This window comes from Puma concolor, chromosome D3 (genome assembly GCF_028749965.1).
Source record: "Puma concolor isolate L17-30 chromosome D3, mPumCon1.1.hap2, whole genome shotgun sequence".
Classification (NCBI taxonomy): Eukaryota; Metazoa; Chordata; class Mammalia; order Carnivora; family Felidae; genus Puma; species Puma concolor.
Window position 1 is genome coordinate 75,455,316 of NC_141678.1, and position 14,236 is coordinate 75,469,551.

The following is a 14,236-nucleotide window of genomic DNA, read 5'->3' on the forward strand; positions in this document are numbered from 1 at the left end:
CCAGGAGATCCTTCATTAAACTCTCCAATTATGGCCTAACCCTCTTTTCTAATTAATGGAGGCAGGTTACCCCCACTCCCTAATACACACACACATACACACACACACACTTCAGACTCAATAGATATTTTCTGCCACAATTTTTCTTGTTCTACCTCCAGCAGAAAAGAGAAAGAACTGATCACCGTTCTCCGTAGACTTTCCCTCCTTGGAAATCAAAGTTAATTAACATTTACTGAACCTTTCCTGGACACATGGCAGCATGCCAAATTCCTAAAGGAAAATGAGAATGGATGTGTAGGTGTGAGACTAAAAACACATCAGAGGAGAAGAAGGAAGCCAGCTTAACAGGTTAGAGCCAAGTTTAGCACTCTTCTTCCCATGGTTGCAAGACTCTGCCCCCTCAATAAACAAACACACTCATAGTAGAAACCATTTGCATGCATACATACATAGTATTTAAGTTCCTTAAAATCAATTCTTAAGCTCAAACACTGAGCCCTTTCTAATCACTTTCCTACAAGTAATAAAAGAACGTGAGTATCATGACGTTGAAAATTGTTCTGCACTAATATCTACAAGCCCAATCCAGTCCCTCACGGGTCACAGGACTTGGAGATGCTACATCTACAGGTTCACCCTAAGCTACTACACATATAAGTCCTTATCGTGCATGTTCATTGGCTTTCCTTTGCTAAGAGAAATTCTTAACCCAGACTGCCATTAGCATGATTGGGTGTTTAAAAATACAGGTGCCTGGGCTGCCCACTCACAGACTTTGTATCTATGGAAGTTGGGCCCATTAATGATATCTTTGTTAACCTCCCCAGAAGATTCTGATGGGTAATGCCACGGGATATCCTATATCTCTAGACCTATAAATCAAACCTGACTCCTATCGACTTTTCCAAATCTACCTCCAACCATTTCCTACAAACACTAGCCACTGAAGCAATGGCCTGATGGTTCCTACTTCTCCCATTGCCCATACGTCTACCTGGGACACATCCCTTCACCCCCCACGCCCCTTTCCACAGAGTACATTTCTGTCAAGGTCTAGTTCAAGCCAAGCAGAAAGTAAACCTATTTCTAAACATGTATATTCTAGTGCTGGCCTAGCTCGGTATCTCAGTTTCCTTGTGAAGAGAGTTGTCACCAGAATCACTGTTCAAAGAGATCATTATGATGGGTAGAGACCCATAGCTATTCAGTCCATTGCTGTCTATGTTTGGGTATGGGATTACATTCACTGTGCCCACTGTAACATCCAGTATGTGGTTAGTCCCCAGATTTAAGCTTCTCCCTTATAGCAGTGAGTTTTACACCGACTTATCTATCCTACATTCAAAGTCATACCCACTGAAAGCATGTGTAAGGCCCTTCAAATCGAAACCCTCCTCACAGGGCAGCATGAAATCGTGTATAGCCCAAAGGAAGTAAGCAGTCACTGGTTCTTGGATGAGGTGAAGTACCAGTGGATGAGTTGGGACAGAGGAATCAGGGAAAGCCTCAGAAAGTGTCTGCTTTTCTGATGGTCTCACCAAATACTTAGATCTAGGAAGGTTTTTTTTTATTCTTAAAAAAAAATGAGAACAACATAATTGTACTTTTGTCTGCTCTCTTATCTGAGAAATGTACCCAACAGTCACGACTGGACAATTTCTAGTGAACCCTCCTTCCTCAAGAGTTAGAACCCAGGCAGCCTGCTATCTGAGGAAAGACTACTCTGGAAAAGAATCTCTCCCACTGCCTTCCACCAGCTACCTTCCCTAATATATGTGAACCGCATCTAAACCAAGTTTCTGCCCTAGGATGTAAGGCGGGGGATGAACTAGGCCTTGATAGTTGAGAAACAAAGGTCCTAAGGCAGTCATGTCCACCTCACGGGCACTCAGAATCTCTATTGATTCTGGAAAAAAACAGACAAAGCACCTGTTGGACCCAGAAGTTTGGGCAGGAAGATCTCTGAGAGGGAGGTGGGTGTGGGGCTTACAAATATGGCTCCTATGGGAAGTGAGAGGCTCTCTGTCTGCCTCTACGCTTCAAATACCAGGTTGGTGACAGTCAAAACCACCTCAGTGACAAGCATGAGAAACAGAAACTCTCTTCTATGATTTGTTTCCAATGCCCTCTCCTCCTGAAACTAATGTAACATTGCGTGTCAATTATACTCGTAAACATTTTTAAATAAATAAATTAAATTAAATAAGTATGATCAAAAGACAATAGCGAAACAGAAAAAAAGAAAATACAATTTCCAGAATGCATTTTATCAAAACAAGGATCAGAATTCTCTCTTCTTAAAGAAAATTCAATGATCATATGAACACTCTTTAGCATTCTTCTAGGTCACAGAAGTCGTTTGTATACACACAGAACAGCATGTCTCCCAGTGATTTGAGTTATATTTTTGGTTCTCATTGCACAGATTTAAAAATCTAAAGAAGCGTAATCAATTTATTGTCAACTTACGAAACATTTTAGACAGTAAATGTAAGGTTTAGCATATGATGCCGTGTCTATAAGGCTTAAAACTGTATAAAACAATAACACATATGTGATGCAGAATGTTTTGTAACATAAGAAATATTATTAAATCATAAAATCACAGAAAGGAAAAAGAGAGTTTCTGGTGTAAATTCCTTCCTGGAGATTGCATCTGTCACTGAAATGGCCAAGAATCTGGACACCTGGAGACTGAGTTTGTCTTTATCTCATAGTAGGAAAATAGAGTCATTTTCTTAAGTTCCCTCTCCATAACACATACATTAGTCCTCACGCCATCATTTTCCTGAGGCCTTAGGTTATGCAAGGTGACAAAACATGTTCTCAGAGAGCAAACTCGAGCTGGTACTCCCAGTGATTTAAGGAACTTGCTTTGGGGAATGTGAGGACAGGGTGAGGAAACACATAAGAATCAGGAGCTATAATCTGAAAGCCCAAAAGGCCAATTAAAATGCTCTGCAGGAAATTTGAAAGGAAACCATTGCAAAGGGATAAAACTTAGTACTAAGTATCAGAACTTCTGTGCTCAATCACACTCTCCCCCCACCTCTTTCTGTTTTTCTCTCATAGTCATGTGAGTGCTTGCGTGTGCATATGTGTGCATGCACACACATAGATGATGGAACAGATTTTTTTCACTCTCATTTCCCAGATAACGAAACTAAAACCAGACAGGTAATGTCAAGGTCATAGCCACTAATTTGCCAAGGTAAGTTTCCAACCTAGCCATGTGCACAACGGTGTCATTCGTTCTTGCAGAACTGCTCGTGCTGCCTTGCTGTTGCTTTCCTTTTCATTAAACTGCTCACTGGCTCCCATGCCTAAGCCAGTGCAGAGGTTAAGAGAGAAGGCTCCAGAGAGAGCTGAGCCAGAAGGTTAAGAGAGAAGGGCCAGAACGCATGAGTGAAATGCCCAGCTCCTCCACTTTCTAGGTGCGTGATCTTGGGCAAGTTATTTAATCTCTCCACACCTCAGTTTCCTTACCTATAAAATGAAGGTGACGAAAATCCTGTCTGTCTCCTAAGTCATCAAAAAGATTAAAGAAGTTAATACAGACAAAACTTTGAGAAACAGTACTTGGCATACGGGCAAGACAGAAACGTGTACTGGGTCAGGCTACTGTGATTTTGGAGTTGTCTGTTTCTGTAGCATTGTCTAGCCAGTAGAGTTCAGTAAATGTCAGTTAAACTAATTTTGATTAAATCATTATGCATAACAGTTAAGTGGCAGGAACTATTGCTGAAGGGGACTATGGGTTGTTTTTGCTTCTGTTATGTCCCTAAATTCAACCAACTCCTCTGTAAAGGATTATTTTCGGTTGTGTTCTCAAGATCACATTTTTCCTGATGAATAACTTTCTCTCTCAATAAACTTAATACTGTATCACCCATGTATCAGCACACCGCAGAGCACAGAATTAGCCAAAGAAATCATTTTTCTCTTATTTCACTCAGGGATTTCAGGAGTTGATCCTGATTGATCCCGTTTTTAAAAAGCAGCCTGTGGTACACACAGATCTTCTATTTTAAATCTTTCAAAAACTGTTACGCTTCTAGATGAAAGACAATAGAGATATCTAAAACAAAATAAATAATAAGTTCCCAAGAAGTCCATTTGCAATAAATGATGAGAATCCAAAACATAAGAAAATCTGTCTTGGGCATTCCATCTGAACTGACAGCCTCATTATAAGGTCTATGAATATGTCTCACAAATTCCCACAGCCTCAACTAGAAGAGAAACTGCCCAGCCTCGACTCTGGGTTCCTATTGTTTCCTGGTTGCATTCAGGGAGTTAAAAGCATAAAACTTTCTTTAGCATGCAGTTGGCTGTTGTAGATTTATTTCCCTCACTTCTTTGAAGGAGAGCAAGCCCAAATGAGAAATTCACTGGGTGCTGGTCTGGATCCATTACTCTGTCTGCAAAAGGAGATGTGACATAGGTCTACCATCGTGTCTTGTTACAAACCATAGTAAGCCTCTGCAGAGATATGAAACAATTAACTTTTAAAAATGCCTATCAGTTGCCCACCCATCCATATCACATAAATCCATAATTAACTTTCTAAACGTGGATATTTTTGGCATTTAAAAATGTATATTAATTACTTGATATGCCCATTCCAGGCTGTTTATGTAAATACTGAGTTGGGAGACTTCTTCAAACACACAGAATTTACTTGGTCATCTTCAGTGGTAATTGACTGAGTATATAATTAGAGTATTTTCAAAACAGGTCTTATAGACTCAGTAATCTTTAATGAACTTTTGCATCATTCTAACCTAAGGTGTCGAGACTTAATTAGAATTTGAAATTCATGGATCATTGACCAAAGCACCGTAATTGGTTTGGGCATATGCACTACTAGAGATCACCAGTGAGCCAACTCCTTAAAACAACCTCTCAAAAAAGCTATGTTAAAGGTATGTTGATTCACCCACTTGGAATGCTTCTCACAAAGAATTAAGCATTTTAACAGCTCTAAAGAAGGAATTTTAATTTATCCCCAGTTGATGTGGGAAAGCTCATTTTTGCAAATGAATATCAACTAACTAAAGCAAAAGGAATGATAGAAGTTCTAAAAACCACCATTTTGCAATCTAACCCCCACCCAGGAAAGCATGGATTCAGACAAAGAACCTCAATGGAAGCCAAAACTGTTGGGTAAAATGTTGTGGGGAGGAAAGGCTCGTCCCAAGGTGTCTTGTGCCATCCCGTTGATTACTTGTTAATTGCAAAGAACAAAAGAAAAGAAGCTTTACAATAGAGGGATCTGGCCGTCTTATATTAGCATCACTATTAGTGGATCTCTCAGCGATGTTCTGAGATGAAATATGCCATGCCCAGCAACACCTATGAGGTCTTCTTGTTAATAATTTTTAACTTAGTGGGGCTCCTGGGTGGCTCAGTCGGTTAAGCATCTGACCTCGGCTCAGGTCATGATCTCACAGTTTGTGAGTTCAAGCCCCACGTCCGGGCTCTGTGCTGACAACTCAGAGCCTGGAGCCTGCTTTGGATTCTGTGTCTCCCCGTCTCTCTGTACTCCTCCCCCACTTGTTCTCTCTCTCTCAAAAATAAATTAAAAACATTTAAAACAATAATAAAAAAAGAATACTATAAGAATAATTTTTAACTTAGTTATAATCAAGCTTTTACACCTAACCTGCGGTTTTCAGGAAATAGAAGAACATAAATCATTCCAAGAGGAAACAATCAAACTAATCAGGTCGGAGCATAATCCAGGACAATGTCTAGTCACTTCAAAGAAATCAACATAGTGAACTTCTAAAAAATGAGGGACTATTCTAGATTCAGCAATACTGAAACCAAACCAAAGCAAAATAAAAAAGCAACAACCACAAGAGACATGTGAACTTTGGATCCTCATTTGATACAATTATAGAAGATATTTTGGAGACAGTTGGGGAAATTTAAATTTGGATTGGCTATTAGATTACTTTAGGTAATTATTGCTTATTTCGTAAGTTCTAATGATGTTGTAGTTATGTAGGCAAAATGTCTTATACTTTGCTGAAATATCTCTTCATGATGAATACAACTTACTCAAATCCCTCAGCATGCAGACACAGAAAGGTATGGAGCAAATATAGTAAAATGTTAACAATTATACCTAAGTGGTAAGTATACATGTGTTCATTAAATAATATTTCCTATTTTTATGTATGTTTGTAAATATATATATATATATATATATATATATATATATATATATATAAAGTTGGGGAGAAAAAGAATTCTTGCCTCCATTTTCACATATTATATCTCCTACTTTGTCCATAGTTTTTATAAGGATATGTATGTATATGTGTCATGAAAATATTTCCCTGGAAGTGTGTGTATTTAATACAGTATGACACATAGCCCTTATTTACTACTTGTGCTCATTTGGATCGTATTGAATCAGAACTTATTTATACTATTTGGTGCTCCCAGAGATGCATTTCTTTTTGTACCACTGTAAGATTCAATTCATTCATTCTAGCTAGATGTGTTAATTGAGCACCTACTAGGTGTCAGGCATAATACTAGTCCCCAGGAAATCGTGGTTAGCAAATGCAAATGTTGAGCCAGATGTCATAAATCTTACAGTCTAATAGAGAAAAAAGACTCATCAAATTATAATCTGGCTAAATAGTAACAAACTGTGTTGTACATGTGTCATAAAAGCAAAGCTCATGGACCTATCGAACAAAAACAGAAGAGTCTGGGTTAGCGTAGGGAACTCATATTGAAAGGTGAAGGGAGAATAGGCATTTAACTAGAGGAAGAAAGTGAGGAGAGAAATAAAGTCTCCAAGGTTGAAGGAAGGGTGGCTAGTTCCAGGAACAGAAAGGCCAGTGTTACAGCAGAAACACCAGAGGACATGAGGGTGTTGATTTGGCTGAGGGGTAAAGAAAGAACCAGTCACTCAATGCCATTAGGCTATATGGAGAATGCTGATCTTTATCCAAAGAGTATTGGGTAGTTTTAAGTGTGAAAGTGACATGATCTGACTGGCATTTAAAAAGATCTTTCAGACAATAATATAGTAAATGGACTAAAGGGGACCCTGAGTGGAAGTTAGGAGGGAAATTTAGAGGTGATTAATGAAAATCCAGGGAAGAGGCAACAGTAGTTTGAATCAGGGTAGTGGTGGTGGAGATGGAGAGAAGCAGATAAACATAAAAAATACTTAGGAAGTAAAACTGATGGACCCTGTGGTTGATCAGATAAGAGTAGAGAAGGAAAGAGGCACCAAGGATTGGTCTTGGGAAGCTGTGTTGAGCAATTGAGGAGAGACCACTGAAGGAGAAACACGTCCATTCAGAATGATTCCAAACTGCATTTAGATGTGCTGCGTTGACGGTATCTTCAAACCAACAATTTCAGGCCAAGTCCAATGGCTCATTACCTAATTCTAGACATTTGAAATGTAGTTATAGAACGAAGAGAATTATTTTTTAATAAAATTAGACTTTACATTCCGAATGAGGTTTTTACCTTGAGGGATGATGCATTCTGCCGCAATCTTGTCATTGTTTAAGATATATCTGGGTGCTGTCCAGTCTTCCCCAAGCTCTTCCAAGCATCTCAACAGCAAGGCCCACTGGAAGCCTTGCATTATTTTTGTTTTTTTTTTCACTTTGCTGTATCTCATGACTGAGCTACCTGAGTTTTCTCACCCCTGAATTAGGGTGGTATATTTACTAATTAAACGTAGAAAGCCTATCTCATTATTTTGCCATCAGACCATAATTTCATCCAATATGGTCCAGCACAATCATTCAACTTGTTTATTTTTTAATGTTTATTTATTTTGAGAGAGAGAGAGAGAGCATGAGTGAGGTAGCCGCAGAGAGAGAAAGAGAGAAAGAGAATCCCAAGCAGCCTCCATGAGGTCAGTGCAGAGCCCAATTCAGGGCCCAAACTCACAGACTGTGAGATCATGACCCGAGCTGAAATCAAGAGTGTACACTTAACCAACTGAGCCACCCAGGTGCCCCAATCTAACTGGTTTCCCAAAGCAGTCTCTGACCAATTTGCATCATTTATCTAAAATAAATCAACTCACAAAGGGCCAAAGAAGAGGAGGGGAAGGGAAGGGAAGGGAAGGGAAGGGAAGGGAAGGGAAGGGAAGGGCAGGACAAAAAGAAGAAGGATTCATGGATGAAAACATGTCCCAAGCTCTGAAAATATTTTTTCAGGTATATTCCATAAGAGCCACTCAGATCATTACAAAGCCTGTGACAGTTTTGAAAAGGATAAGGTTCATTTGAACAAACTTTGACACACAGAAAAATAGTCTACCCACACGTGTGTGCATGTTACACAAAACATTAAAAATGAAAAATAAGAATCAAATTAAATAGCCCAGCCCATATGACACAACAATGAGAATTGACTAGAAAACCCAGACCAGCCATTTTCAAACTTTACGGTGCCTCAGACACACTTGGGGTATTTGTTTAAAGTGCTGATTTTTGAAGCCTATTGAGTCAGAAACTATATATATTTTCATGCCTATGTAGCTGAATGAAACATACATAGAAATTTCTAGATCCCGGTACTATCTGTGTTCTGGTCCTGGGTCTGTCATTTAATATCTGGTGATCTTGGGAATGTCACCTAACTTCTCTGTCCTCAAGATCTTCTGTAAAGGATGGAAGTTGATTTCTAAATACCTTCTTGTTCTAGAATGCTGTGTCTATGTTAAACTTTGCTGCTTTTGTTCTCTGAGTGGCCCAGGACACTAAACATTATTCTTAGTCCATGTACATAGACTCTGAACCCCACATTTGTTCTCTGATTGGCTGGACAACCTGAGCTCTGACCTCATGTTCATTCTCATAGTTAAGATAACCATAACATGACTGGCCTAGCCTGATTTGCAATCTCTCACTTTGTTTCTCAGATCACCAAACTTGATAATGATTCCACAGAGTGAAAGATCATGTAGAGCTGGGATCTTGTACCCCAGGGAGGCCTCCAAGGGTGGGAGGGGGATAGATTAGCACAGAAGACAAAGGGAACTCCAAGCAAGGAGAACTGCATGAGCAAAAGCATGAGAATAAGAATGGGCAAAGAATGCCCAGGGGTCAGTCTATTGTGATCGGAGTATTTGTGTCAAAAAGTAATTGGATTCTAAAGCAGTATTACAGAACTCCGGTGAAAGTTGAGGTTTGCTTATATCCTGATATCAAAGCAGAGAGGAGGAGAAGGCTCAGTGAAGAGTTCTTGAAGTGTGGCCCTGTGCTGCGATCATCCACTGGAGTAAGGTTCTCTCATCAAATAGGACAGTGACAATTAAACTCACACTTTTGCCCATGCCACTTACGATGCATCCTATACATTGGCAAGCAGAAACATCTGCAAACGAATGCAGGTAACTAAATGGGGAAGAGACTGCACGTGCTTCCAGAGACCACTCCTTCAGAAGGGGGTAGAGAATTAGATCATGCAGGCAGGAGACATTTGGTTGGGCCAGGGCTTTGCTGCCAACTCAGCCTCTGCCATGGTCATGAGTCACAGAACTGGCAGGCTCTGAGTACACATGCAGTCTCAAGACCCTCTATGCTTGCCAGTTCCACAGAGTATATGGTACCCAACCAATGCCCACTTCTTTAAGGAGGATTATTTTGAGTGGAATTTTTCCTTTGGGGGGAAAGAGGCATTAAAAAAAAAAAAAAGCAACCTCCCTTCATAGTAGATTGATAAAATGTTCCCAAAATTCAAAAGGAGAAAAGAGTCTACTTCATCTGTGGCTGGGATTTTCCTCCATCTAAGATAATTTAGACTGAAGGGGAGCACATTGGCTGCCAAGTCTCTGAGGACAGGCTTCTGGCAGCAAGTTCTCTGAGAAAAGCAGCAGATGGCCTCTGGAGAGCACAAGGAGTCAGCCAAGATTTCCCTGGAGAATCACTGAATGGTTACTTCAGGCACACAACCTTCTAGGCCCTAACCAAGTCCAACCTTCATTTCGAGTTTTAAAGCCTAGTATATGTGAGAGTTGCATGCCACAGAAGACAATGGTCCCACCCATTAATGGAGAACGAATTCTTCTCTCCAAAGTCAGCCTGGTTCCTATGTGACATCACAATGGCTTACTTCTCCTAGACCAAGCCTTGAGACAAGTGCTAATACTATTTCAGTTGACCTCATGGATAGTGTCAGAGGGCTCAGGACTTACTTACCTGCCCTTCTCATGTCAAGTTGGCTCATTGGCTCATTTGCTATATTTGCTAACTTGAACTAAAGGCCATGAGTGTGATTAAATTGGATAAACTTTTCTGGTGGCAGTTTTGTATTTCTGGAGTTCACAAAAAATAGAGTTTTGCTTTTACCTAGAGCAGCCTGGAACTAGGCTAAATTTTATTTGAACTTGGAGTCAACTCACAAACATTCATTGGATGCTTATTCCTGCAGGGAACCTACCTTTCTAGGATAAAACAAAAGCAAACAAAGAACATTGCAGAAGAAGAAGAAGAAGAAGAAGAAGAAGAAGAAGAAGAAGAAGAGGAAGAAAAAGCAGCAGCAGCAGCATGGTCATAGCATTCTTTTAAGAAGTCATCAATAAATGGATATTGATGTGTACTGATGGTGTTCAAAGCCATACCATGATGTTAAGTGAAGAGGAAGAATGTGTTCTCAAGCAACATGAAATACACATGAAATACTCTAGGAAACAACACGAAGCATAGTTGGATAGATTGGTTCTAATGTATTGGAATAGACTAGGTATTGTTTTGCAAATATCTACTATGGTATATGTGTTTCATTTGAGGATTTTGAGGTTTGGTGTAGTTGGCTACCTCTACGGAGAAAACTTCCCACATCCAGTCTGCTAAGGAATTCAGATACCTGTTGGATAGGTCGGATACCAAGAGGGAATAATTTGTCCATCCCTCAATACAGGAACTGTTATTCATCTTAGCTGAGCATTTTGGGCTTAGTACAATACTGAGATGTTCCAATCTGGGCTGTCAGATCATTCATTTTGGAAAGCTTCAGACGTACTGTTCTTTGCTTGATAAATATGAATACACTTTGCATTTAAAATTTTTATTTTCTTTATTGCTCTTCCACTTTTAAAAACATCTTCATACTGAAAGCAAAGAGATCACATAACAGGGACAGGAAGTAAAGCAGCACAAGGTTCTGATATCTCCTTGCATGCCCCTGGCTCTGTGCCTTGGTCTACTGCTTTCTCTGCATGCATTGCCCAAGGGCTCATCTCTAGGTGCCCAAATTCTCTTCATCATTCAAAGCCTCCATCAGATGTGACTTCTAGGAAGTCCTTCCAAATCTCTATCTTGAGCAACTATGATCTGTCCCTAGAACTTTCACTGATTCTCTCATAGCATTTAGCACATTCTCTCACATATAAATATGTACATAGAATGACATATACCATGCATATCTTAAACGACTTAATGCCCTTTGCTGCATCCAAAATGTATTACAGTTTCTTATTAGCAGCCCATATTTGGTAAATAGCTATTGGAAATATTTACTGGATAAATAAATAGTTAATTGATCAGTGCAAGCACAAGCTCCCAAAGAATCTAACATGTGTATCCAATCAGGACACAAAAATGGGGGGGGGGAGTTATATGTACAGTTTAAGCAGATAAACACCCTATATAAAAGTGGCCGATATTTCAAATCACTGCTCAGTTCATTTGGCTTGTCTGTCTCTTCAAGACTGCTTCTTTAAAGAACTTCTTTTCTTTCCCTTGAAATTACGGAACTCATTGGGAAGTGGCCCTATTAAAATGTAAAAATTTCTTGCGAATTAGTTGTGGGCAAGGCTCTCTTTCTCCTATGCCTTGAAACCCAGTCCCAGTGGGAAATTTTAAAATGAGAAAATAAGAAAAGCAAATTATCAATAAGGCAGTGCTGCCCCACCCAAATATAAAATATTAAAAATAAATCAAAGCAGATATTAATAAAATGGGAAAGAGAGGACACAAAGGAATATAATCTAGCAGTAGATTACAATGAATATGTGTAAAATGGTATGGGTATTAACTAGAATGACTTTTTCTCTAATGACCAAATTTAGGGTAAATATAACTGCTACCATTTCTTGTGTACCTACTATATGCCAGGAAAGTAGAAAATACTTCTTAATATATTGTTTATATTATATTATATTTTATATATTTATTCATCATAGCACTTCAAAGTCGATATTATTATTCCTATTTTAGGAATAATATTTTTTTCTTTCCTCAAGGGAGGAAACTAAGGCTCACAGAGGTTAAAAAACTTGCCTGAGCCAATGTAACAAAGATGTATCATAGCCATTACAACTCACTACCTTTTGCAATAAAAGCAAATCATAAGATTCTCCATTTCTTCAACACTCACAAGTTTAGACACACACATATCTCAGCTGTGTCTCATCTCAACCTTCTTAATTAGGCCCAGCTTCAAAGGACTAATTTGTGGGGCTGTAGCTGAGAAGTAGAGAAAGGCCCAAGAACTACCATAGATAATACATATAAAGTGAATAACCCACATCAAGTATCCCATTGTTGACTATAGAGTTTATTAATATTTCTGGCTCCAGTTATCTCTCCTACTACACCAAAACTGCTTTTATACTGCATGAAAAGAAAAATACAATCAAGGTATATGTGAACTATACATATATATATATATATATATACACATATATATATGGTTCATAATATATGCATATAGTTCAGTATATATATATATGTGTGTGTGTGTGTGTGTGTATACACATATACACACACATACATATATATATTTCTCTGTGCCCCATCCCACAGGAAAGAGCCTACAACATTTGAGTCTGGGTAACCCTGGGAACCAAGAGGCTTGGTTTGTCTAGAAGAAATCCAATTGAGTTTGTAGCCTAAAAAGAGATGAATCTGGAAAAGTTTCAGCTGAGCATTCAAAGTTCCTAGTCTTTTATCTACCTAAGTTTTGATCTCTCATCCACTGCTCAGGCTACCTTAAAATAGTCTGTAAATGCATCCCAAATCTGGTTGTTGGGTGAAATCCCTGACTGCGCATACAAAAGGCTGATTGGAACAGCAGTCCCTCCATACCCAGGATGCTCAGTGCCACCTGCTGGAGCAAGGGAAGGAGGATTTATCAGGGGCAGAGGCTATCACTTCAGCTTCTATGAGCTCTGATCTCCATGACCTAGAGGTGCCGGAAAAGTTCACGGGGGCAGTTGGAACAGATGTGAACTTGGTTGCCATGGCATTTAAATCCTTGCATTTTGAGCTTTTGCATGGTGAATAAAATCACCAACAAAACAAAAAGGCAACCTACTGAATGAGAGAAAATATCTGCAAATGATATTTTCAATAAGAGGTTAATTTTGAAAATACAAAGAGAATTTATACAGGTTAACACCACAAAAAACCAATCCCATTTAAAAACTAGGCAGAGGACTTAAATAGACATTTTTCTAAAAAAGACATACAGGGGCGCCTGGGTGGCGCAGTCGGTTAAGCGGCCGACTTCAGCCAGGTCACGATCTCGCGGTCCGTGAGTTCGAGCCCCGCGTCGGCTCTGGGCTGATGGCTCGGAGCCTGGAGCCTGTTTCCGATTCTGTGTCTCCCTCTCTCTCTGCCCCTCCCCCGTTCATGCTCTGTCTCTCTCTGTCCCAAAAATAAATAAACGTTGAAAAAAAAAAATTTAATAAAAAAAAATAAAATAAAAAAATAAAAAAGACATACAGATGGCCAACAGGCACATGAAAAGATGTTCAACATCACTCATCATCAGGGAAGTGCAAATCAAAACCACCATGAGATACCACCTTATACCTGTCAGAATGCCTAAAATCAAAAAGACAAGAAATAACAAGTGTTGGCAAGGATGTAGAGAAAAAAGTATGCTTGTGCACTGTTGGTGGAAATGTAAATTGGTGCAGCCACTGTGGAAAATCCCTATGGAGGTTCCTCAAAAAATTAAAAATAGAAATACCAGATGATCCAATAATTCCCCTACTGGGAATTTACCCAGAAAAATGAAAACACTAATTTAAAAAGATGTGCACCCTTATGTTTATTGCAACATTATTTACAATAACCAAGATATGGAAGCAACCTAAGTGTCCATCCATAGATGAATGGACAAAGAAGAAGATGTCATTATATATGTGTGTGTGTGTGTGTGTGTGTGTGTGTGTGTGTGTGATGGAATATTACACAGCTATAAAAAAGGATGAGATTATTGCCATTTGCAA